The sequence below is a fragment of the Myotis myotis genome, unplaced genomic scaffold (assembly GCF_014108235.1).
Source record: "Myotis myotis isolate mMyoMyo1 unplaced genomic scaffold, mMyoMyo1.p scaffold_m19_p_13, whole genome shotgun sequence".
Classification (NCBI taxonomy): domain Eukaryota; kingdom Metazoa; phylum Chordata; class Mammalia; order Chiroptera; family Vespertilionidae; genus Myotis; species Myotis myotis.
In genome coordinates, this window is record NW_023416317.1 from 44,444,076 (window position 1) to 44,469,565 (window position 25,490).

The following is a 25,490-nucleotide window of genomic DNA, read 5'->3' on the forward strand; positions in this document are numbered from 1 at the left end:
TAGTGCCCCACAGAGCAAAGTCAAAGGATTGGGAACTGGAAAGGCAAAGGCTGCAAGGATGGAGTTGGCCCCACAGGAGCCAACAGAGCCAACAGCTTTCCTGGGCTAGTCAGGGATTACGAAGAATGAGGCGTTTCTCCTGAAACCAGAGCAGGGAGGCGGTCCATGAAACTACTCCATCTGGGTATTATCAGTCCCTGCTGTCTGGGAGGTCTCACCACACAGCTCTGAGCACTGGGCTTCTTGCCCTTGACAATGATACCTCTGGGCATGTGCTCAGTCCAACTCATGCTTAGCATTTCAGCTGGTGCCCTTCTCTGTCTTTATTTTAAATAGTTTGCAGAAGTGCAGAGTGTGCGTGAATTCTGATGACTATAAACATAGTTTAACTTTATAATGCTCATGCGCGACATTCCATATTCACAAAATGGCATTTTCACACTGTTTCTGTAACGTAACTGGTGATATTCCAAAGTCCTGTGAGTAGGTGAGGGGAAGAAGTCTCTGCTGAATTGAAGACTGACTTCAGTCTGCAATTTCTGGTCTACCACACACCCCTTTCTTTCCTTACTTAGCAGGCATCCCAACCATTACTTATTTTTTCAAAAAGTGTTGTTTAACATTGTTTCCTCTCAGTCGTCTGTACATTTCATGAGGTTCAAATTGCTTTGAACATAATAGGTGCTCAATAAATATTTACCAAATGAGTGAATGCTAGAATAAAATGGGGAGGGGGGAAGGGAATAAAGGGGACAACAGAGCAAATTTTATGTGCTCCTGGAACTCCTCTTACTATCTTCTCTTTCTCCTCACTCCCAGTGTAAATTTTAATCCTCCATCATGTATGTATTTAAATGATCTGTGAAAGGAGAAGACAAGCTACTTATTTTTGTAACTGTGGAGGAACAACTTTTTAAATATTTGTGTTTATATTTGGTGGGATCTTATTAAAGCATACAGAGTAAAAGATCTTTTAAAATAAGTTCTAAATTCTTTTTTAACATTAAGTCCATTAACATTGATTGTGAGTGTCATTATTTGCAGATTAATGTAAGAGTCATGCAACATACATTTCAAATAACACAGTGGCCAGCAAATAGATTCTGGGTGCTTTTCTGAAATGCAGAGTGCGAAATAAATGTTGTCTTGGACTAGAAAAATTATTTGCACCCAGCCGGCATGGCTCAGTAGTTGAAGATCAACCTATGAACCAGGGGTCATAGTTCAATCCCTGTCAGGGAAGATGCTTGGGTTTTGAGCTCAATTCTAGTGGGGGGCCTGCAGGAGGCAGCCGATCAATGATTCTCTCTCCTCATTGATTTTCTCTCTCTTTCTCCTTCTCCCTTCCTCTCTGAAATCAATAAAAATATATTTAAGAGAAACATTATTTGCAGTGCTATACATGACCATGGGGGTTCACTGATGGGATGGTGGACTGCATGTCTGCACTCCCCTTTCAGGTGAGTTTGGAGAATAAAAGCATAATTTGAGCAAACAGCAGATTACAACGGCACTTCTGATTAACTGAGAGAATAATGTTATCGCTGGGGCTCACTTTTAAGAGTTTCTGAAAACAAGCTATCCTGAAACTTAGGAAACATAGTTTTTCAGTGTAAGACTTCAAAGTGAGTTTTAGGCCTACTAAAGAAGGTCTAAAAAATAAGGAAAAGAATCGGGTGGACTGTGTGAGTGTCAATGTTCACTCCATTGCTTCTTGGTATTAGTAAAAGGAACTCCCTGTAAATGGACAAAGTAAGATCCAGACAAGATTCTCAACAGGGGAGCAGACAGGGATGCAGCAAGGATGGTAGATCAGCTCTCACTCTGTTGGGTAGGTACCTTTGTGCAATGCACAAACCATTCAACCATAGCTATGGCTCTGCTCCCAGTTTCAGCAAGATATGAAATAAACTGATAAAGTTTAATGGGAAAGATCCCTGTTGTATCTGGATACTTTCTTTACATTTTAATCCTCTTCTAACTAGCTTGAGGGGCAATTTAACAAAATGATTGAAGACAAGAGCTTTGCCATGAGAGAAAACAACATGTAAACCCTGAATTTATCACCCACTGGTTCAGTGATCATTGTCTTCTCTCTGAGGCTGGAACACATTAGCTACAATAATGAAATGACAGTGTCCTCATTAATAATTTGTTGTAAGGATTAAATAAAACAAGACATGTATTGTGCCTAGCACACTCTTTGGTACATGGTAGGTACTCAATAAATGGCATTTGCTGCTAGATCGTTTAGGTTTTTTTTAATGGTAGGTTTAAAGAGGGCTTTTTAAAAGGAAGGATGCTTATCTTGATCTAAGTCATGCCCCACCCAATTTAACATATCAAATTAACTAAAATATTTTTCATACTTGTGAACAAATAATAATGACAGTTCAGTGAATGAAAGCTCTTTGATGATCTTCCACAATATTAAAAGATATAACAAATTGTCCCTTCTCATGAAGTGACCTGGATATCAATTGGTCATAAAAACAAAAACAAAAACAGGCCAAATGTACTCAATTTAGGAAGTGACATAGACTACGCACATAGAAATGCCCACTTAACTTTCCACACTTCAGCACACATTATAGCTGCTCATATTTTCCCATGTTTATTTCACAGGCACACAAATGAACAAACACACCTGAGCGAGTGCGTGCTTGCACACGCGTGCACATACACACACACACACACACACACACACACACACACCACACACACACTACTTGTGTAAATATATCAGAGCTCACAAAAAGCAAAGGTGGTGGGTGTGGGCTGGTACTTTATATTGCAGCCCTAGCTTCACAGGCAGTTATTTTGCAAATGGATTTCAAAAAATAATCACATTAATCAAAACTCTATTTATTCTATTACATCACTATTGATTTCAACTACACTTATCAAATTTATATTCTGCCTCTTACTGCCTCTCACTATCTGGGTTAAGAGGACATACATGTCTGCATACCACACATATGCTCAGGGTTCTCCTTTGAAATAAGATGTCTATAAATCCCCACTAGGACAAAGACCCCGGGATTAGGTTCATCTTTTCCTATCCTGGTTACTCATTAGATCTGCTCCTGAGTTTCTTTGGTCTAACACAGTTCTTTATTTGCATTTGCTGTATGAGCAAATGGCGACTGCACTATATTTAGGTCTCTGAAAATGATAAATCACCTTATTCTTGGCCTGACATTTTAGACCAAGAAAATTAAGTGGCAACAATTTTTTTAGAAGCAGTTTAAAAAGCTAATATTAAAGTGGTGTGATATATCAACATAGAATGTCTGTAATTAAGAGAGGGGGGGGGGAGGGAGAGAGAGAGAGAGAGAGAATAAATAATAAATGTGAAATAGATTAACATTTGGGGGAACCTTTGTAGAAAGCAAACAATAATGCTTTGTACTATTGTTGAAATAATTGTTGTTCCTCTGAAATTCTTTTAAAAAGTTTTTAAATTTTTGAAAAAAAAACATTCCAAATACAATTTTAAATGATAACGACCCATAAGCATTAAAAATGGAGACTTTCTGGTGTTATTTTGAGGAATAAGAGGTGATTAGTGGAACTCAAAGGTAAAGCACCCAATACAACCCATTGGAAAACACCCACACCAAAACGTACTCATCTTTAAAACATATTCAGCTCAGTAATTCTTGGTCAAGATCTGAAGAATTTCAAAATCTAATAATAGTCTTCCAAGTCACCACCAGCAAAATAAAATAAAACACAAAATAACATTAAATATTAAGGCTTTCAAATAAATTTTGCTTTGAATACAATTCTAGCCAATATCAACTGTTCTTGCTTACCCAAAGACTACCTCAGAGAAAAAGCAACCCAATTTGCAAGCCACATACTAGCAGTCTCATCCATATCATACATTTGATCAATGTTTCTTTTTCTAGTTACCGGGCATTTTAATCATCTCAGTTGTCTCTAGGAAACCAACTAGGTATCCATAATCCACTGCCATCTATTTGCAACTCTCCCAGAGCCATCTGCAGCAGTAAACATGGCCTTGTACCATTATGTACAGGGGAAATGAGTGTGCCCTCTGCAAAGTCTTTTAATCCTTGTTCATTTCAACATCAGGGTATTTAATGGCTTTCCTCAAGAAACAACACCAATTATTCTCACCGTTTATCTAGGTTTCTGGGAAAATCTGTTTAAAAGTTGCCTTCCTACCACAATTCCCCTGGCAGCAGGTTTACTGAGGAATACATTTTGCCTTTACATTTTTATTTCTGAGGAAAACCTGTGCGCTAGACATTTGTTTTCCATGTGGTTCCCTGACAGAGACACACACAAATAGGAAGGCTATAAAATAGAATAGGATAAATTGGGACAGCAAGATAAACATGTACACTTACTTCAAACCTGATATCCTGACCTATTTTTAACAGCTAAGGAAAGAATAAGACCTGTTCCTTGGCCTAAGTAATTCCATGGGAATTCTCTCAGTGCAGCGAAAATACAGAACACAAAGTAGCTCTCCCTATTCCTGGAAGGAAGCTCTGCTTTTAGTTTCCAAAAGAAATGACTGTAATTAGTCTTTACCCTCAAAAATATTCTCTTTTTGGGAGCTCAGCAGCTGTCAGGCCTTGGACCTGAGTACTTTGGGTATGGTCACTATACTTGCAAGATTCCTTAATTTTCTAAAAGTTTTCAATTCAGAATGTTTTGAATATAAAAAAAGACAGGATATTTGACCTTTCATACTCCCTCCATTGCCTGAGTTTTGATAAGCACTCAAACAAAGAGAAATGTAGGAAAGAAGACAGAGTCAATATATATTTAGAACATAAATTCTAATGGTGACGTGCATGGATTCTGGAGCCAGCCTGCCCAAGGCTGCACCCCTCTCCACCACTTTCCAGCTTTGAGTCTTGGGGTGCTGTGTCTCAGTTCTCCTGCCTGCAAAATGAAGATACTAATAGTACTAAATAGTACAGTAATAAATGAATTAATGTTTGTAACAAGCAAAGAAGCATAGTCAGACTTTGGTAATGCAACGAATGTGTTAGCCTTTTAGATTGGTCACCATTTCTGAAATTATGACACTCCTACCACTGGGGACATATCAAATGATTTTAGATTTTCACAGATTAACACTTTTGTTTCAATAATTATGCATTTTCCCTAGCCAGTTTGGCTCGGTGGATAGAGCATCAGCCTGCGGATTGAAGGGTCCCAGGTTCGATTCCAGTCAAGGGCGCATGCCCAGGTTGCAGGCTCAATCCCCAGTAGGAGGCGAGCAAGAGGCAGCCAATTAATGATTCTCTCTCATCATTGATGTTTCTATCTCTCTCTCCCTCTTCCTTCCTCTCTGAAATCTATCTATCTATCTATCTATCTATCTATCTATCTATCTATCTATAATAATGCGTTTATTTTTATAGTTGCTCTATGCTAGTGGCCCAGGATACTACCTTTTCACTTATACTAGTAATATATAGTTTCCTTCCTAGTTAAATGATTTGAAGCAAGAAAGGTGGATTCCAAAAATAATCAAAAAATTACACAGATATTACTCAGATATGACAACAATTGTGAAATTGTGAAAGTGGAACATGATTGAATGCCATTTGTGTTACATATGTTGCTTATTTGCAGAGTTAATTGTGTGTTCATTGGTGTAAGTAGTTTCAAGAATCCAAGTAGTCTGTCTATAATCTTAATTTTGAATTACTGTCTTAAGCTACTAAAGATGCAAGTCACACCTGATTAAGAAAAAAGGATGAAACAACAGTTCTCTAGCACTTTGCTGACTGGACAAAAGGGTCATCTTTGCAATAGATTTTATCACGTAATTAAAGAGGGATACCCTGATTGATTAAATGGAGAGGCAAACTCATTTAAACTAGTGATGCTAAGATGAGATTGCAATATTTTGCTTTGACCAAAATAAAGTAAAAGGTTATAGCTCTATCCCTTGAGTTTTTGCTATCTGCAATACAGTCCACTTGCTGACAATTTTTCAGTACTTGCAGGTTTATTCAGACCTATTAAAGGCCTCAGAACAACCAGAAATTATAATGAATATTTAACCAGAGTTCTCGATGTTTCAAATGCTGGCTAGATCATTAGAATTAGAGCTAGTACCCCAGCACCCCTCATCCATCCCCCACAATCCTGTGCTCACTCTGTTGACACCTGCCCTTTACAACCCAGTCATGACATATTCTTTACTAGCTGAGGGAAGTTCTATTTTCATTTTAAAGAGTTGCTTCTCATTAAAAAAAAGGAATAACTAGGAGAACTGTGATGGGACTAGTAAATCAGATTTACTAGTTATATAAATCACCTTCACTATTTCTGTGCAGTCAGCCTGGCATTGCAAGTGAAATGTTTTAGTTAATTGTAGGGTAATAAACCCATGGTCCTAATAGCCCTCTTGTAAGGATCTCAAGGTATCAGGACACACCTGTAAGACACTGAGTCCTGACCCTTTCCACAGTCAGCTCCCTTTTCCATTTCTCACACGCTGAAAGCTTTGGATTCACTCCCTCCTGCATGGTCAGGACACCGACGTCCCCTTCTCTCTCCACTCACCTCAATCCAGAATCAGGCTCACCTCAGCTCTCTCTTTCTAGTTGTTGCTAACCATTTTCAACCTAACATTTTGAATTATAAATGATCACTGAGATTTGTTTACCATCTGTGTTTCCTATGCTTTGAGTTTCTATTCCCCAACTCAAAACTGGATGGCTTGAGGCAGTGATGGCGAACCTTTTGAGCTCGGCGTGTCAGCATTTTGAAAAACCCTAACTTAACTCTGGTGCCGTGTCACAAATGGAAAATTTTTTTATATTTGAAACCATAGTAAAACAGAGATTTATATTTTTGATATTTATTTTATATATTTAAATGCCATTTAACAAAAATCAACCAAAAAATTGAGTTCGCGTGTCACCTCTGAGACGCGTGTCATAGGTTCACCGTCACTGGCTTAAGGCAACAGGAATGTATTCTCTCACAATTCTGGAGACCAGAGGTCCAAATCCCAGGTGTTGGCAGGGCCATATTCCCTCTGAAGGCGCTAAAGGAGAATCCTTTCCAGCATCAGGTGGTGGCCAACAGCCCTTGGTGTTCCTTGGCTTACAGGGGCATCACTGCAATCTCTACCCCCACGTGACAAGACGTTGTTTCTTATAATGGGGCGTATTCTGAGACAGAAAGGAGGTTAAAAGCAAAAGAACTGGAGACATTAAAGCAGAGCTGTCAGATCAGGATCTGCGGGCAAGAGGCTGTGCTGGCAGAAAGTCCCCAAAGCTGGCAGTGGTCAGCACTATTTACTTCACATCCATCACTGTGGCTCGGTGCTTTATGTTCCTTCTATTACTCAACCTTAAATAAACTTGTGAGATAGACGTTACAATCTTCATGTTCCTGAAGATAAAACGTAGGCTAAGAGAGGTAAAGTAAACTTTCCAAAGTCATTTTGGGACAGAGCCTGAGCCATGAGTAAAGAGGGTGATATTGGGGGGGGGGGGGCAACGTGGCTCAGATAATTAGAATATTATTAGCTCCTTTTCTTGGGCCTCCCTAACTTTCCATTCAAATTCTAGACATGCAAAATGGGTGATAATTGGCCATCACAGGGCTGGGAGAAAAGAAATGACAAATCAGCTAATTTTGTATCTGAGAATAGAAACAGGCTCTAATTCTGGGCAGTCTGGGTTTGTCCTGGCTCTTTGTCTTCATAGACTACAAGCTACACTTTCCAACTCTCAACCAAAATGAATTCTTCTCTCCACTGCCCTGTGCTTTCTCTGCCAATAAAGGTGTGGGTACTCCCAGGGTGTGTGTCCTCCTGAGCAAGTCTCTTTGATCTCCCCATGGCTCTACTCTTTCATTTCTCTCATTTCTGACTTGGAATGGTTCAGCCATTCCCTCAGATAGCAGCCCGCCCTCTTTGCTTAGGCCTTAACACCCCACTCTCAGTTCTGTCCTAATGTAATCACCCCAAACCAGCATAACCAGTCTATCTTCAGGAAACACACCCCCACCTATTTTCCAGAGCAAGTGGGAACCTCTGTCCTTGAGGGACTGTTTTTCCTCCCAGTACCATAGTCTGGCCAAATAAGCAGAAAAAATGAACTCTCATCTGTAGGGTGGTACAGAAAAGGGGAACTGATTTCTACAACCCCGATAATGGAAAGCCAAAGCAAGGGAGATTCCAAAGGATCAAATATAAATACATGGACAGAGAGCAAGAATTATTCCAAAACCAAGGCCAACAGCACAAGACAAGTGAAAAATGGCAGGTGGAGTGAGGAGGTGGCACATGGGACACACGGATGGAGGGCTTTTTGTGTGGTGTTTGAGCACAAGCCTGTGGGGAGGATAAGTGTAGTTAAGGTCACTTTGCTGATTTGGATAAAGAGAATCTAAGGCCATGACTAATTCAAAATTCTCTAATGACTTCATACTGAGGTCTGTGGTCTGAGTCACCAAGTAGCCTTTCTTCTTGCCTCCCTGCCATTCATCTCTTCTTGGAGGTGAATGTAATAAGGTTACAGGAATTCTTCATTCACAAGCAGAATCACTGCTACAGGCAATTATATGATGAACTACCACTTCCAGGAGGTATACACTGCAGGCTTTTTGCTAATCTCTGCAGCATTTTAGCTATAGAACATTCATTAAGACTAAAAGAATTTGTCTGGCTAAGGTCCATTAAAATAAAAAACTTAGAACACCTGATCCTCTAAAAAATTTATTGAACAGACAGAGCAATCGATTGGAAGGAGAGTGGACCCATTCAAAGCCATCCCTGGAAAATCGCTTTGCAGGGCCTTTGTTTCTAATCCCGCCAGTGGACACCATCCCGTCTTTTTTGTTTATTGGCCTGTGAAAAGCACGCCGGCCCACTGACGACAGGTCTGGTGGGTATAATGTTGACTAACCTGTCTTTTTCCTTCCTTTACACAAACCTGAAGGTTGACCTTTTGTCTTTTGAAGTCCAGGCCTTTTTTTCTTAAGATGTTGTCATGACACTAGAGAAAGTCCAGAGGAAACAGTCCCCAGGGAGATGTGGATGTCCTCCATTCAGGGAGACAACGCAGTGTCCTTGGGGCCCTGTCCACTTTGATCAGCTGAGGACCTCTCTGTGGCCTGGAAAAGAGGGCAGAGGCCTAAGTCCATGGGGCCATAACGTCTCCCAGTAGGAAGATAAAAAGGCTTCCTAGCAGGGATTTGGCTGAGAAGTTTCTATCTAAGTCAGGCCCCTGGCCTCCACTTCTTTATTCTCTAAATGCCTTCCTTCTTAATTCCCTTCCCTTCACAGAGGACAAAGAACTGTCGTATGCTTCTGCTTGTAATTTTAAATGTAAAAGAACCCCCGGCCCTTTGGCTGAGGTTGACTCAGACATGTGGTATGGCCATGGAGAAGCAGGGCTGGGGGCTGGCAGGGTTCCAGGTCTTGGTCCCCTTTTTCTAGGAGACCTCAAAGCATCCCTATGAATGAAGAACAGTATGTAGTGTCTTCATCCTTATAGGATGCTTGCTATTGTGTCTATAAATACAAAATAAAAGAGGGAGCACTTTAACAGATATTTCATGTTCATAAGTTGTTGAGGTTAAAATCTCTAGTAAGGTGACAGTGTGATAGATGCATGGAACACTTTGGGCTGGCATTGGTCCGCTTAAATCTCATAGGCACAGTCATAATTTCTGACAGAGACTTCCATCCCCAGGTTTTGTCACTTAAACCTAACCTTTAGGCATTGAAAGGAATTGTTTGGAAATATTTCCTGATGCCTTTTACTTGCTGTCTTTCTAAAAGAAGAAAGAATCAGTAATTAAAAGGTGAAAAAAGCACACCTCAGTTTCTGTCTAAGATAGAAATGATGGCTTCCTTGAATCTCTGCTGGTGAGAATCTACTTGTGAGAGCAGCAGCCTGATGTGTCTCAATTTTTTTTTAGGAGATTTGAAGAGTGAAATAAACTTTCCAGGACAATACCCATGTTCCTGTGTTTTGAGAAACATTTTATTATAAAGCTTCCCACACAAGTTCTATTGTTATCTGTGTTTCCATTTCTATTCTCCCCTTGGACTGAAATCCCAGAGGGAAGGACTATTGGTTACTTGTCTCATAAGATCAAAATGTTACCCAGAGCCTACAACATAGCAGATGGCCCATACAATTGTTGAATAAACAAAAATAAAAGCAGGTTGAAGAAAAACATCCCTGGGTATGTCTTAAAGGAACATGTCCTCTGGAAAGATGAAGGCAACTGGAATAAGCAAAATCAGGTGTCAGCACACTGCAACTTGAGAACCAAATCCAGTAGTTGCCTATATATATTTAACAAAGTTTTATTGGGACACAGTCATGTTCATTTGTTTACATAATGCCTATGGACACTTTCACACCATCACAGCACTTTCATGTTTGTGACAGGAACTGTATGGGCCACAAAGCCAAAAATATTTATACCTGGCCTTTGATTTTTGTAAAAATGCTAACCCCTGACTTCAATGAATCAAGACTGAAGCACACAAGTAAGTAAGCAACAAGTAGTTACTGAATGCTTATGTGCTTAGTCCATTGCAGGATTCGCAGTAGACACAGCAAAACACATCTTACCTTTCTGAGTAATAGGGCCTTTAACTATTTGAGGGCATTGCTTTTAGCCACTGAGCCCATGAAGGAGAGAAGGCATTATCTATGTTTTGGAGTAAAATGAACCTCATCAAGATAAAACATCTGGTAAATCCAAGAGAAGGTGAGCAGAGGGGACACAATTAAGTGCAAAAGTGGTATTTTGGCTGCAGCAGTGACAAATAACAACCAGAAGAATGTAACTATTGTCCCATTTTTCTCATTCCTATTTTCCTGAAAGAATATTAGGGGAGGTATTGCATTCTGCATTCACTATAGTATAAAGACTGGAACTATTGTACATGGATAGTGAATGAAAGAGTAACTTCAGAAGGCTGAAGACTTGGTGACAATTGTGCTGCAAATATTTTATCTCTGCTGCATGTAATTATACTTTTAAGTTTCATTGGAGACATACTATGAATCAAAGGATCATAATAAGTACTTTATATACATTAATTTGATTCCAGTTTTATGCAAGAAGCTTCATTATTTGCACAGTATAGTGTCATTATCCTCATAGTAACTTCCTAAGCCACTTAGTGTATAGTCAGTCAGAATAAACTAGGTTGCGCTTCAGTAACAAATAAGCTCCACATTTCAATGGCTTCATACTTCTATCAGACTCCAATACCTATTATTTTTCTACCAGCATTCATAGTTCTATAATAATTCAAAATTCAAATAATAGTGTGCCTCATGGGTGTTTTTCACCCCAAATCTAAATAGGCATAGGGGTGGGCTGACAATTACTACCAAGAAATATTTATCATGTGATCCTAGCCACTAGGACATGCCAGTCTTCACTGAGCTTATATTCTAGCAGGGAGAGAAAAATAAACACATCAATTAGTACATACAACTTAGTAAAATATGAAGGACAGTTGATGATAAGGGCTGTGGGGAAAAAAGATAAAGACCATGGTAGAGAATTCTGGGAGCTGAGAACTGAGATACTTCCCAACCCATAAGGTCCTTTAGCATTTTGGCCTGAGCATGACAGGTGGCCTGGGCATCCTGGAAACCTCATGCTGCTCAAGGAAACTGGTGTAAATAGCAGATTTATTTTATTTCTGGTGGTCTCAAGTTCAATAACCATCTTGAGGCCATGACGGGTAGAGAATAGGAGAGGTAGAGGTCTTGCCAGGATTATCTGGTTTTCTGAGGCTCCTTTCAGATAGAGGAAAGGATGTTGAAGGAGAGATAGTAGTACAACATTCAAAACTTGGACTCTTCTAAGCCTCCTTAAATGTATTATAATTGTGGGCAAGAAAATAAAGGTCCATAAAATAAGTCTTTAAGAGATATGATGAAGAGAGGAGAAGGGGTCTATTTGGCATTAAAAACAAACAAACAAACAAAACACCCTGAACATGTACCTTATGTGTGTGGGAACAGAAGTTAGAGATAAGCATGCTTTGGGCTTGGCTGGTAGAGGATTGCAATGTTTCTCTTCACTTATAATGAGTGACATGTTTGTAATGAAATTTCCTAGCCCCCATTTCGGTCCCTGGTTTCTTCTTCCTGAAATAACTCTTCCATTTGCTCCACTCCACTCCACTGCCCTCTGGCCCTTTCAGTTGTTCCCATTGGCAGTTCATGAAGTGTTTTAAGACCAATTTATACTCCTTACTTTCAGTAAATCCTTTCTCTCTCCCCGTGCAATTTTTCCAACTTACTATCAATCTTCATGTTAAGGTTTCTAGCAAAGTCTGTGGATAAAAAATATCTTCTTTATAAGTGGCTTTTTTCTATTAACCTGGATCATCCCTTTGTCAAAACACTTAGCCGTGAGGTAGCAACTCCCTCAAAGTCCTGGCTCAGATTTCAATTTACCTGTGACCTTACGTGGATGAATCACTTTGCCAATGTGACAACGGCTCCTTGGGGAATATAGGATTATTTATTCTCTGCCCAGCTACAGAGTAAGAATATGAGGATTTCTTAATATTTTAAGAGTGTTCTGTAGTTGAAAGAAATGATATAAACATCCTATTTGGTGATTGCTCAGCTGGAGATATAGGGAAAGCTGGTGGGCAGCATATCTTCTGAGCTCAGGGCTCCCCCTAAAAGACCAGAGCAGCATTCTCGTGCCTTACCTGCACCCTCATTTCTCATCCCACTCCCCCCCCACCTCCCGCCACAACTACTTTTATCTCTCCCACCCCTCCAACCTACTCCACAATAAAAACATAGGAGTCATCTTTTATCTAATGCTTAACCATGCACCAACCATTATGCTACACATTGTGGTAGGTTGCATAAATAAATTGTTCACACCGCCAGGTTTCCATGATCTTTGCCTTGTGACTTTGCAGTTCCTCTCATGGAAACAGAGTGTACTTCCTGTTCCACTGACGTTTGGTTTGATCATGTGATTTGTTTTGGCCAATAGCATACAGTATAAGTAATGATGTGCGTCTTCTAAGTCTAGGCTTCAACAAACCTTGAATATACTGCTTTATCTCTTGGAACTCTGTATCTGCTATGAGAAAAAGCTTGAACTAGACTCCTGAAGATGAGAGAGATGTGGCCCAGTTACCTAAATGACCTTTATAGCCAGTCATCATCTGGTAAATCTCCAGGCCTGTGCGGGAAACCATCCTAGACCAGCCAGCCCCCAGCTTGTGGGAAGAGCTCAGGAGATTTATCTCAGTGCAGTGGCAGATGCAATGGCGTGAGCACACTCCGCCTATACAAGCTTCCTCGGCACACCGGGAAGTGGCAGTGCCCGCCTGAGCAAACCTCCTAGAGCCCCTACATAGTACCCTGATCTTTCCTACTATTGGCTGCCCTAAGGATTGTGTAAACTTCTGATTGGTCCAAAAAGTTATATATGTTGCTGCACTTACACAATAAACTTAGATCTGCGTCACTGAACCTGGTCTCCGGAGTCGGGCATGCTTCGTTAGGACTCCGTCGGCCTCACCCCCGCGGGACCCCCTGCTTCAACAGCTGATTGTAGATTTGTGAGTGAACCAAGTGGTATTAACCAAGTCTGGCCCAGGCAGTAGCAATGCCAAGGAACCCACACACTCCGGAGAAATAATAACTGGTTTTTATTTGAAGTGACTATTGGGGTATTTGTCATGCAATAATAGCTGACCGATAAACATTTTCCAAAGTTTAGTTTATTCAATCATAATAATCTTACACAGGAGATTCTATGACCATGCCCATTTTATGGAAGAGAAAACTGAGGTTTAGGAAGTGTTAATGTCACACAGCCATGAAGGGGCAGAGCTAGAATTCCATACCCAAAAGTCTAATAACTTAAAATATGACATTGTTTCACCATATATATCACTATAGATATACCCTCCTTGCTTTTCTATCCTTACTCATTTTGAAGGGGAAATGTTTCAATTATAACCAACTAAATTTGCTAAAACTCAGGGTTTTTTTTAAGATGAAGAAATCCTTCTCATTAGACTCAAAATGAAACAGGTAACTGACTTTTCTTAGGGTCTCTGTTGACTCAAGATTCTCTGAAGCCAGTGTCAGTGAAGAAACAGACATAAGACAATTCTAAACACTTACAGAAACATTTTTTTATGGTAATAACTTCTTTATGCAAATAACTGTTGCCTGCGCTAAAATTTTCCAGTATTCCTTCCTAATGAGTTATTATAATTAATGGATCCTGCCACTCACTCAGAGATGTTTGTTCTTATGCTGAATAACTAATTGTACAGGTCAATGCACACTTGTTCATCAGGGAAGGCTTTGTGAGAATGGGGGAATAAAAGCCAGCTGGGCCCTGCCGGTGTGGCTCAGTGGTTGATTGTCAACCAATGAACCAGGAGGTCATGGTTGGATTCCCACCAGGGTACATGTCCAGGTTCTGGGCTCCATCCTTAGTGTGGGGTGTGCCAGAGGAAGCCAATAAATGATTCTCATCATTGATGTTTCTATTGCTCTCTCCTTCTCCCCTCTTCTCTGAAAAAAAAATTATATATATATATATATATATATATATATATATATATATATATATATGCAAATGCAAATGCAAGCTGGGAAGCTGCTATAATTTCACAGAGATAATGGCATAAAGTTTGGCATGTCTCTTGTTACTAACCACACTAGCTTTCCATGAAATTGTCCTCAATAATGCATCTTTCCTGGAATGAGTGATGGAATAAATATTCTTTATTCTTATATGATACTGGTAAGAAATGCTTGCACTCTCAAGAAACATGAATCGGGTTATTCTTTAGTAGATTCCAACAAAAAAATTATGTTCTCTTCAAGAAGTCATCTGTTGTTAATCTGTTTTTCTTATTTGCAAAGTTCAATATTAAGGCTTTCTTTATTTCAAGCAGCTTTTGTCTTAAACATGCAATAGTTGTTCTTCCTTCCTGTCTGAAAATTTTGTAAAAGTGCAGACAAGAAGTTTCAACATTTCTGATGTCATGGAGCTCTTCTATGGCTTAAAGAGAATGAAGAAAACATACATATCTTTTTGCTCACAGCCAGTAGGTCTGTTATATTGCACACTGCCATAATTATGTTTCAAATGCACAGCTGAGAGTCAGAAAAAAATTTAAGGCTTTTGATGCCTGAATCATTCAGAGCATTCGTGTTTGTTCTATTGTCAGTGATAATCATGTGACATATTTCCCCCCTGATTTTTCCATTCTATAAAAAGTTGGGAAAGTTGACATTCTTCTTTGAACTCATTCTCACAAAATGGAAGGAATTCCTTAATAGGACTTTTTGTGTGTGTTTTTTTGTAGACTATGGTCTAAGTATAATTAAATAAGTGAGAACTTAATAACAGTTCTTAAAACTATCTCATTTAATAGTGTGTCTACTAGTACACCAAATAATATTATAAGGATTAAAAGTATGATATAATTTAAACTTTATTTTTTTCTGCCTTGTATTTTTATTTAACTTCTATAAATATATTTTGATCCAAGAAGAATATAAGATTCTTCCAAAGTTATCTGGCTAATACACTCTCTCAATGTATTAGTATTTTCTGTTAGTCACTTCCCCATTTATTTAACTATTTAAAAGTTCTTAACCATATTTGATATACAACATTAACTATTTTCAAAATCACTATTAATTATTGTGATATTGTATGTTTGGAAAAATAAACGTACATTTATATTCAAATGACTGCTAGTGTTTTATAATATATAAAATGCATACGATTTCCCACTTCAAGGTACATCTAGAATGTATATTTATATTTGAAAGTGAACATTCATATATGAACAATGAATCAAATGAAATAGCTCACTCATTTTATTGACCTGGTTATGCTGATTAGATATGATGGCAACCTATGTAATCACACGACTCTGACTACCTCATGTTTAAGGATACTAGAAGGTATAAAGTTGCACATGAATCTTCACTCTGAATCTGTCAAGGGCAATGCTGAGACTGAAGCTAAAGAGCACATTTTGGCCAAATATCTAGGCCACAGCTAAACATTAATGCATCCCTAAATATATTGCTTTGGGAGATAGATACATTTTAATACAAGAAAAGATATATTTTCCCAAAACATTTTGAATTTCTATTTTGTATTTGCATACAGTTCAAATAGAAACATCAGAATCATTTCCCACTCACTCCGACCAATTTTAAAAGCAGTAGTTAGCATATAACTACCATTATTTAGCCTAGTAAGTAAAATATGGGTAAAATATCTGATTCTCAGAGAAAGAACAAAAAGGATGATATAAAAAGCAGCAAAAAAACCCACACAACTAGAAGTGAGATAATTAAGGACAGGTGAAATAATTAAACAGAGGCCAAAACAGTTCGTCTTTCATATAATACAATATGCTATATATTCCAAAGAGCTGATTAATTCTCGTAGTATATTTTTATTGACTTTTGCTGAATTCTTGGACTTAGGGACAAACTATGGTTGAAATTCATAAACAAGTATAGTTCCAACATAAATGTTCATTGATACTTTATTTTATTCAATAAGAATAAAGTGAAACCATGAAGATGTTTGCTATTTGTAAATGCAGTGAACAACTTTCTGAACTGGGTCGTAGTTGCCAAGAACTAAAATCTTATTTTCTCAAGTGTTTGTGCTAATCATAGTGTAATACCAAAAAGATGGCAGACTTAAGTTTAACCTGCATTACTTGCATTCTCTCCATCACTTCATTGAGTCTAGATAATAAAAATAATCAATAAATCGAGGTCTGATTTATAGCATTAGCCAGTTTCCATGATGAAAAACTCTCAACATGGCAACATCAAGCAATGAATATAGTGTGTCTGAATGCACAAAAACTGGCCTAAATAACTGTAATGGCATGGATAATGGAAAAATACAGTAAAGTCATCAGGAAGGATGTATTTTTACTATATTTATTTTTAAAATAACATAACTTAATTTTTAATAATGGCTATATGTTTTTAATAACTGACTCACAAACATACTGAAAATTTAATAACCTGATCTCATGAGCTGGTATGATCAGACTCCAACACCCTGTTACTTCCCACTGTATTCCACCCCTCAGGCTACATAAATAATACCTTTAAGTTTTAAACTATAAAAGAAGACATAGTTCTCAGCTGGATGAAAGAGGAAGTCATGAGAATGCACCTACTCTGTATTAAACCTGGATACCACTGCCCTGTTCAGTGCACCCAACATGAGAGAGAGAGAGAGAGAGAGAGAGAGAGAGAGAGAGAGAGAGAGAGGTATAATGCATCTCTCCAAGCATACACAGTAAAATAATGATGAACAGGCCTACAATATGGCAAAAGTAGATAAAGAATGTATTTCAGAAGAAAATATAAACCTTCATAAAAAAGAAAAATTTCCTAGCAGTGCTTTAGGAACTAAGCACTAAGTTCCTAAATTTAGTTCTTAAGAAGACCACAAATTTAGGAAACAAGGGCTCAAAGATAAGAAAAATATAGAGTAGGAAGAGTAAACAAAGCAAGATGAAGATGAAAATTTTAGTGTTAAAGAAATGAATTGAGGACAAAACTTCACAATGTTTTCATCATTATTGTAATCACCGGACCTTTAATTTCCTTTGTAGTTTAACCATGCCAGGGTTTCCTCCCCTAGAGACTGGAATATCTATAACTTAGTCTAGATAATGTTAAGAATTCCATGTTCTTATTCAAATAATAGATTCATATATATATATATATATATATATATATATATATATATATTGATTTCAGAGAGAAAGGGAGAGGGAGAGAGAGAGAGAATCATTGATGAGAGAGAATCATTGATCAGCTGCCTCCTGCATGCCCTATATGGGGATTGAGCCTGCAACCCGGGCATGTGCCCCTGACCGGAATCAAACCCAGGACCCCTCAGTCCTCAGGCCGATGCTTTATCCACTGAGCCAAACCAGCTAGGACAAATAATAGATTTTAATAAAACAACACCAAAATAAAGAAAGAACGTTAAATCTCAGGAGTCAATGGGGTAAACATTGGGCAGGAATGTTGATATCGTGGCACAGGATCAAGCACCATCCCTAACAAATGTTCTCAAATTTAGAGAAATCATCACATTTCTATATAATTAATGTAACAAAAATATTAATGTCACCTCTCCACCTTTGTGAATAACATGGTAGCACCTAAGTTATAATCTAAATAATAAAAACTCTTTTTTATTGATTGTTTTCTTAAATATGAAACATTGTGATAAAAAACACCTTATACATGTTTACACCAGTTAGTTCTCATAACCACCTGTTAGTAATTAATACCAATCTGATTTTTAAAATGAGGATACCATAGATCAGAGATGCTAAGTAACCTGTCCAGGGTTATACAGAAAATATGTGGAAGACCCATGATTTGAAACTATTTGTGCCTAATTCCAAAATATGTGTTCTTAACTCCATCACTTGCCTACTTTCTTTGATATAGTTCCCTTAGGATATCTCAGGAAAGGTAGAGATAGATGAAACCAACTGTTTTAGAGTGTCCATTTGATGCTTTAATTTATGTTCCTGTTTTATTGGCACGCAAATGCAATAACGGATCATCTATGATAGAAATCTACACTTGAAAGCTATCAACCAACGTCACCCCAATAAATTTAATCCCCAAAATAATCTTGTAAGAATATTGTATCATTCTTAACTTATAGGTGGAAAACTTGTAAGGTGTAAGCATTGGCTAAATATGGTTGTCCAAATGACATTTTCATGTGATTTATGCTGGTCCTGCTTGAATCCAAATCTGTGTCTTCTCATTAATAACTCCTGTTTCACATCATGTTAGAAAGGGTGCTGCTCAGTTTGAAGCTAGAACATGTAATTTCCAAGGCCCGAGTGCTAACATGGGACTTACTAACGAGTTTACTTTCTTCTGATACCAGAAAATGCATTTTGCTCCTTCTGCCTCTAAAACTGAGAACAAATGAACAATCTTAATGATCAGTATCTCCAGGAATCAGCACAAAAATTGCTATTTCGGAATTGTCCAAAAAGCTTGAAGATGGTGGCAGGCAGAAAAATGTGGTTCTTTTTAAAATGTTCCCTGAGAGTCTAGCAAATTTTCCACCATTGTAAAACCTTCAAGAGAAGGTGCTTTGAAGAATAACAATTCAACTTCAATCATGGCGAGACTTACTTCCCTGTCACGGGACCCCCTTCCCAAATGAAGGGTTTGAGAGATGTAATGAGGATTCTCTCAGTCTTGCTGCTTTTGACTCTAGCACAGACTTGAAGATAATTAGCCAACTACCATAACACTGATATTTGCCTTTCTGCCAGCAAAGCTCTTCCGAGGCAATAATTTGCCTCTCCTCAGGAACATCAAACTCTCCAGTTGAATAATGATGGGCTTGAACTATATGGGTCTGAAACAGATCAGCGAGAATCAGGCTCTGGAAGCCTATAATCCTACTTTACTGCTTCGAAAGCAAAAGGACTATGAGAGCGATGAAACCCTCGGCTGCAGCCTTGAGACCCTTCCTTATAGCAAAAAGCTCTGGAGCTGAACTTCAGGCCTCCATTCAACACAGCAACCCCCTCTGTCTATGGACCCCCTTTGCTCTCTCTACCTCCATGGCAATACCGCCCTGCACCCCTTCTTGCTATTCAACCCTGGAAATGTGTGAAAATTACTTTCCTCATCATTATGACACACCCAGACTGCTGGATAAAGCTTTTGATCTACTTTATTTGACTTATTAATTACAAAAACAATCCATTTTACTGTAGAATATTTGAGAAAAAAATGAACAAAAGTACATAGATGTAAAAAGTCACCCCGATGATAAGAGTTAGAAGAGTAGCTATCTCAGCAGGCAGGGGGTGGGGGTGGGTGGCATGGACTGAGAGGAGACCCAATGAGCTTTCTGGGTTGCTCACCATGTTTTATATTTTGATCTGGGTGACAGTGACACAGGGAATGTCTGCTTAAAAAATGAATTGTGATACACTTTACATACTTAATTGCATATATGCTATACCTCAATAAAAAGGAAAACCTTTAAAATCAGCCACCACTTCCAAATCCACAGCCACCTTTACATTGTGGAATATGTCCTATATACGTGTGTGTGTGTGTGTGTGTGTGTGTGATAGTGCACAATTACTCAACCACAATGAGCCTGAATGTCTGCTTCTGTAACATGGAGATGACATTGCTATCGGTTGCCTATTAAATATCGTCCTCCCCTTCCTTGGTTACAGACTCTCTGTGTTTCGATGAGGACATTATCTTTGGAAATAAATATGTGTCTCTTGGTCTTCTTGTATGACATGTAATATGGACTTGTGCACTTGGTTTTGGATTCTCCTAAGCATAACATGCGTCCCTCTACTTTCAATAACTTACATCGACTCATAGACACAACAAAACTATGTGCAGAGCAACACGAAGCCAGCTCTGCTCCCACCAACAGATGCTGTCAGCTTCTTGCTCCATGATTCTGTTGTAGGATGCAGCCTTTTTCTTTAGTCTTCAGGATTTTTTCTAGGGTTGCATTTATTTGTGAGGAACCCCACAAAGCTTATGATTCCATTTTCTCCAATAATTCAAAAATTGAGTATTGAAATTGTCAGCAGGAAGAGACAACTGCGGAGGGCGGGAGGAAAAGTAGAGGAGCTCAGAGAAGTGGAGCCTGACGCCTGCAGAGAAGGAGGCAGGGCTTTGGTTTCACAGCACTTGGAACTGGGGTTTGAGCCAAGATTAACTTCATGTCCCTGCGCCGGGCTCCAGGAGACATGTGGGTTGCAGGTAGCAGACAGTGTGTAAAAACTTTAAGGCAACTCAGTAAACACAGATTTCACTAAGAAGCATATTGCCACTGGCAATATCTCATTACTGATCCAAGGAAGCAGTCTTACCTAGACTGAAACATATTTAGCATTAGCTAGGCCATCTCACTATTATGAATTTAAGTAGGTCAGAAGATGTACACTTATATCTGTGTGGACGCCAGATAAATGTTCATGGGAAAGAATTCATGGGATGCCAGATAATTGTTCATTGTAATTTTTTTATTTACTTTATTAAGAGTCTACTCTCTATTTTGAGCTTCTGAGGGCCATTACCATGTCTCTCATATCTGTTAAAAACACAATGTTTAGTTAGTGCCTATGAAGGCTCTCTCTATATGTTAACTTATTTTACCTGGATAACACGGAAAAGAAATGTAAAGGAGGCAATCAGGCTTATATGAAGACTTCACTATAGGGAGGAACTGGGGAGTTTTCCATCTCTTTGCTTTACCGTCCTAGTGTGTGACTTCCATTCTCAAGATAGCCTCATGGCTCAGGATGGCTGCTGGAGTTCCAGCGATCATGCTCACAATCCAGGTGGGAAGAAAAAAGAAGCAGGAAAGGTTCTCAACTGTATCGGAAACATTAAAGAACCTTTGCAGAAGTTAGAAAGAACACACCTAGGGCTAACATCTCATTGGGAACTCACTCATATGAAGACCGAAAAATGTATTTATTTCTGGAGACAATGTCCTCACCTAAAAACAGTGAGTCTATAACTAAGGAAGGGGAGGATGATATTTAATAGGCAGCTGATAACAATGTCATCTCCATGTTACAGAGGCAGACATCAGACTCACTGTGGCAAAGTAATTGTGCACCATTGTAAGACACGATAGCTAGTGATCTACCTCATCCCAAAGCCAATGTGCTTTTCACAGTGTAACACTGCTATCAGTTACCTGGCAGAGGGCCGCCGTGGAATAGACATGCAATACACGTCTGTGCAATGAGGGAGCAAATGATCACCCTGGACCAGCAGTAAATGGTGAAGAGCATGTGCTCTTGAGCGGTGCTTCTCAAACTCTACTGTGCAAAGTGCATGATTCCCTGGCGTATCTAGTTCAAGTGAAGCTTCTGATCCAATAGAAATGCCTGGGTCCGAGAGCCTGAATTTCTATCAAGCTTTCTGTGCTGCTGGTCCGTGAAAAGCAAGGGTTTTAGACTTGAATTACCCAATACAAGCGGCGCTTATCATTCGTGGCTATTGAGTGAGCACCTGAAATCTGATTTGAGACATTCTGTGCAGTAAGTATAAATGCACAGATTTCAAAGATTTCATATGAAAAAAGAATACAAACTGTCTCATTAATATTACATATAGATATATTGAAATTATAGTGTTTTGATTATATTGGATTAAATAAGATATACTGTTAAAATTAAACTTTTTAAAATTTTCCAAATACGACTGATTTTACAAAAATGTAAAATCACTAATGTGGTTCACATTATATAGGGATGGGCAAAGGTAGGTTTATAGTTGTGAGTACATGAAATTCATTCTTGTATTATTAATTATTAATTGCTGAATTATTTTCCATATGAACAACTATAAGCCTACTTTTATCACACCCTGTATATTTATTAGACAACGCTGGTCTAGATTGAGTGATGCTTCTTAGTCCAAATTCTGAATCCCCACTTGCTAGCCGAAAGACTATGAGCAAAGCAACTTCACTAAGTTCAGTTTTCCCTTATAAACTGGGAGTAATAAGGGTTTGCTTCCTAGTGTTTCTCTTAAATAAGAGAACGAAATAAAGCAATTAACACATGCTAATTCCTTGATGCTGAGCTGTAGCTTTAGGATTTCGAAAAGGACCACTAAACAAGCAAAAACCATTTGCTTCTTCATATTTTTGAAATATGCCACACATAGCAATTAGGCACTTTAATAATTTTTGTTGCCAATTAATTTAAAGCTGATTTTAGTGATATATGTCTTATAAACTTTGCCAGCTTAATTCTCCTTATTTTCTAAAGTCTGTAAAAGTGATGAGGTACCCAGTGCACACAAAGATACAAAAGTCATGGTCAATGGTCAGGGCTGGACATAACAATAGCACCTACATTTCCTGGCTAATGATTAGCTAAGCCAGGTCACTGTTGCTTCCACAGAACTATGTGTTACTGTAGGTACCCAAAACAATTACAAAATATAATCTTTTCCAAGCTCCATGGCTTTACCAGTCTACCTCTTCCCAGAATTCACCAGAAATATATTTGCTGAATGGGCAATTTGCCTAAAGCCAATTAGTAGAAAGGCCAATTTGCCAAATGACTGATTCATCAAATTTACTTAATCTTTCAACTATTTAGCTGTGGTCCATGAAGTGGGCTTTTGTCCTCCTCACTGCATTTTAAGGAATTTTTAATTTGTTTCTATCACAGTCTCCACTGTTCCAGAAGGAGCTAAGGGTCAAAGAGAGAAAGAGGCTGAAGAAAAAGAGAGAGCAGAAAAATGTGAACAGAAAAAGGGGAATCATGGGTTAGAGGAGAAAGGCACTGCAGAGGAAAAGAGGGATGTAATTATGACTATATTCTCAAATATGAAGCATTCTCATTAATACAGTTTTCAAGAATATATTATTAATCATGCAAACAGATCATTGTGATACTTCCTGATATTCAAGAAAATGTTGCAGGATGTATATTTAGTGAATATGCACAGAATTCTTGTCAACACAATTTCCTCTTGCATAATAATATATTCATAGGCATTTTCATATTCAATAATTACCCCTGTGAACTATCTTTCCTATGTCTCAGAATCTTGTATCTCTGCCTCTCCTTTTCTCATATTCCAGCTGGTAGCAACAAGAAGCAAGGGCAGAAATGGCCTGACGATTCCTTAGCATGCTGTTATGATGGCAGAAATGAAAAGCAGTCCATTAAGAAATAGTTTTTGGAAATGGAAGTTTAGTGAATTGGTCATGGATCACATTTGCCTTTGGCAAAATGGTCATTCAGTGAATTGGCTTCTAGGTTCTGGCTTGCTCTGGGAAAAAAGCTGATAATGGATGAGTTAAGAGGGAAGCAAAAAAAAACCCACAAAACTGAAGATGATGTTGCATATTTTGCCTTCTATTCATAAGAAAAATGTTTAGGAAAATAATTATTAGATATGTACTATTTTTAAGTGCCTCGGGTATAATGCAGGATCTAAAGTAGTATCAACCAATATTTGGCTCTCAACCATGACCCTGAGCCCTGCCCACTTCCTCACCCACCCATCACTTATCAACCATGCTGCTCCTTCCTGCTTAAGTGGATGTGATTCAAGAACGCCCTTATACACACCTTAGTCATTATACTTTTTGGTATGTGACTAATAGGAAATCTAATTGCCATCCTGAGGCTACCAACTATATTAGCACATGAGTGTAAACAGAGGTATTCTTCACCCCAATCAGATTAGAAAATAAATATATCACTATCTTAAGGAGAGAGCATAACTCAAAGACAAGCTAGACATGCCTAGACCCAGACTACAGGTCTTAATATAAGAAAAGAATGTGTCCGTGAGAAGGGATGTTGAGAGACCTGAGAGGAAATACTGACAGTGTTCATCTCAGATCAAGAATGGCCCTTCTCCCCGTCTCCACCTGTGTGGTCCTGGAGGCAGGTATACTCATCTTGTGAGATGGAAACATTAGGTTATCATAGCCTGACACTTCACATCCACATACTAGATTTGATTGCCTCTGCTCCTCTTCTCTGTTTGCACAACAAAGTTTCTAAGTATAATTTGGCATATATGATTTATAAGTATGTGACTATCTTAGCAAATTTGCCTCTGGCTATAAATTCTGCTTTATAATCACTCTTAGACTAATCATAGCTACCATTTTTATGCCATTTTACCTGCGTGTGTGTGTGTGTGTGTGTGTGTGTGTGTGTAGACATTCAATTCTTTGGTCTTTACAACTACATCAGGAAGTAGCTATTTGGATTTTCATTTATAAAGAAAATAAGCAAATCTCAAACATGTAAGGAACATACTCAGGATATGTCAGCTGAATGAAAACCTTGGATCTATCTGACTCGAATGTCTGTGGGGCTCGAGCCTTGCAGGCTACCGTCTTCTGAGTCTAAGAGTCACTAACAAGGCGCTTTGGGGAGATGACAAGATGAGGATCTGAGCCAGGTGGTGAATTGTGAAAAATCCACACTTTGTTAGGCAATCTCCCCTGGGTGTAATGGAGCAACGATGTCATAATTGCATCAATTTCTTATAACTTCCTGTTTGTTTGTTTTTTATCATTTTAAAGGTGAAATTTAAGCATATAATGTGCTTAATATTTGTCATATATATAATTTTTGTAGAAGGGAAAAGAGCATTGATTTTGCTCCCAATCACTGTGTGAGAGCATCCAGCTAAAACACAGGAGCTTACATTTACTAGTATATGCTAATTAAGTGACCTGGACTCTGGAAATAAATTACTTGGGTCGGGTTCAGCTTTCGGCTGAGGCTAGGGGTTATGCCCTGTCCCCCACCAAAACCAGTAATTATTATTAATAATAATAATAACCCAAAACTGACTAGCACAGGAGTCCAGCCAGAAATAAAAACCAGAAAGTCTAGAGCTGACAGAAGTAAATATCAAGATGTAAGT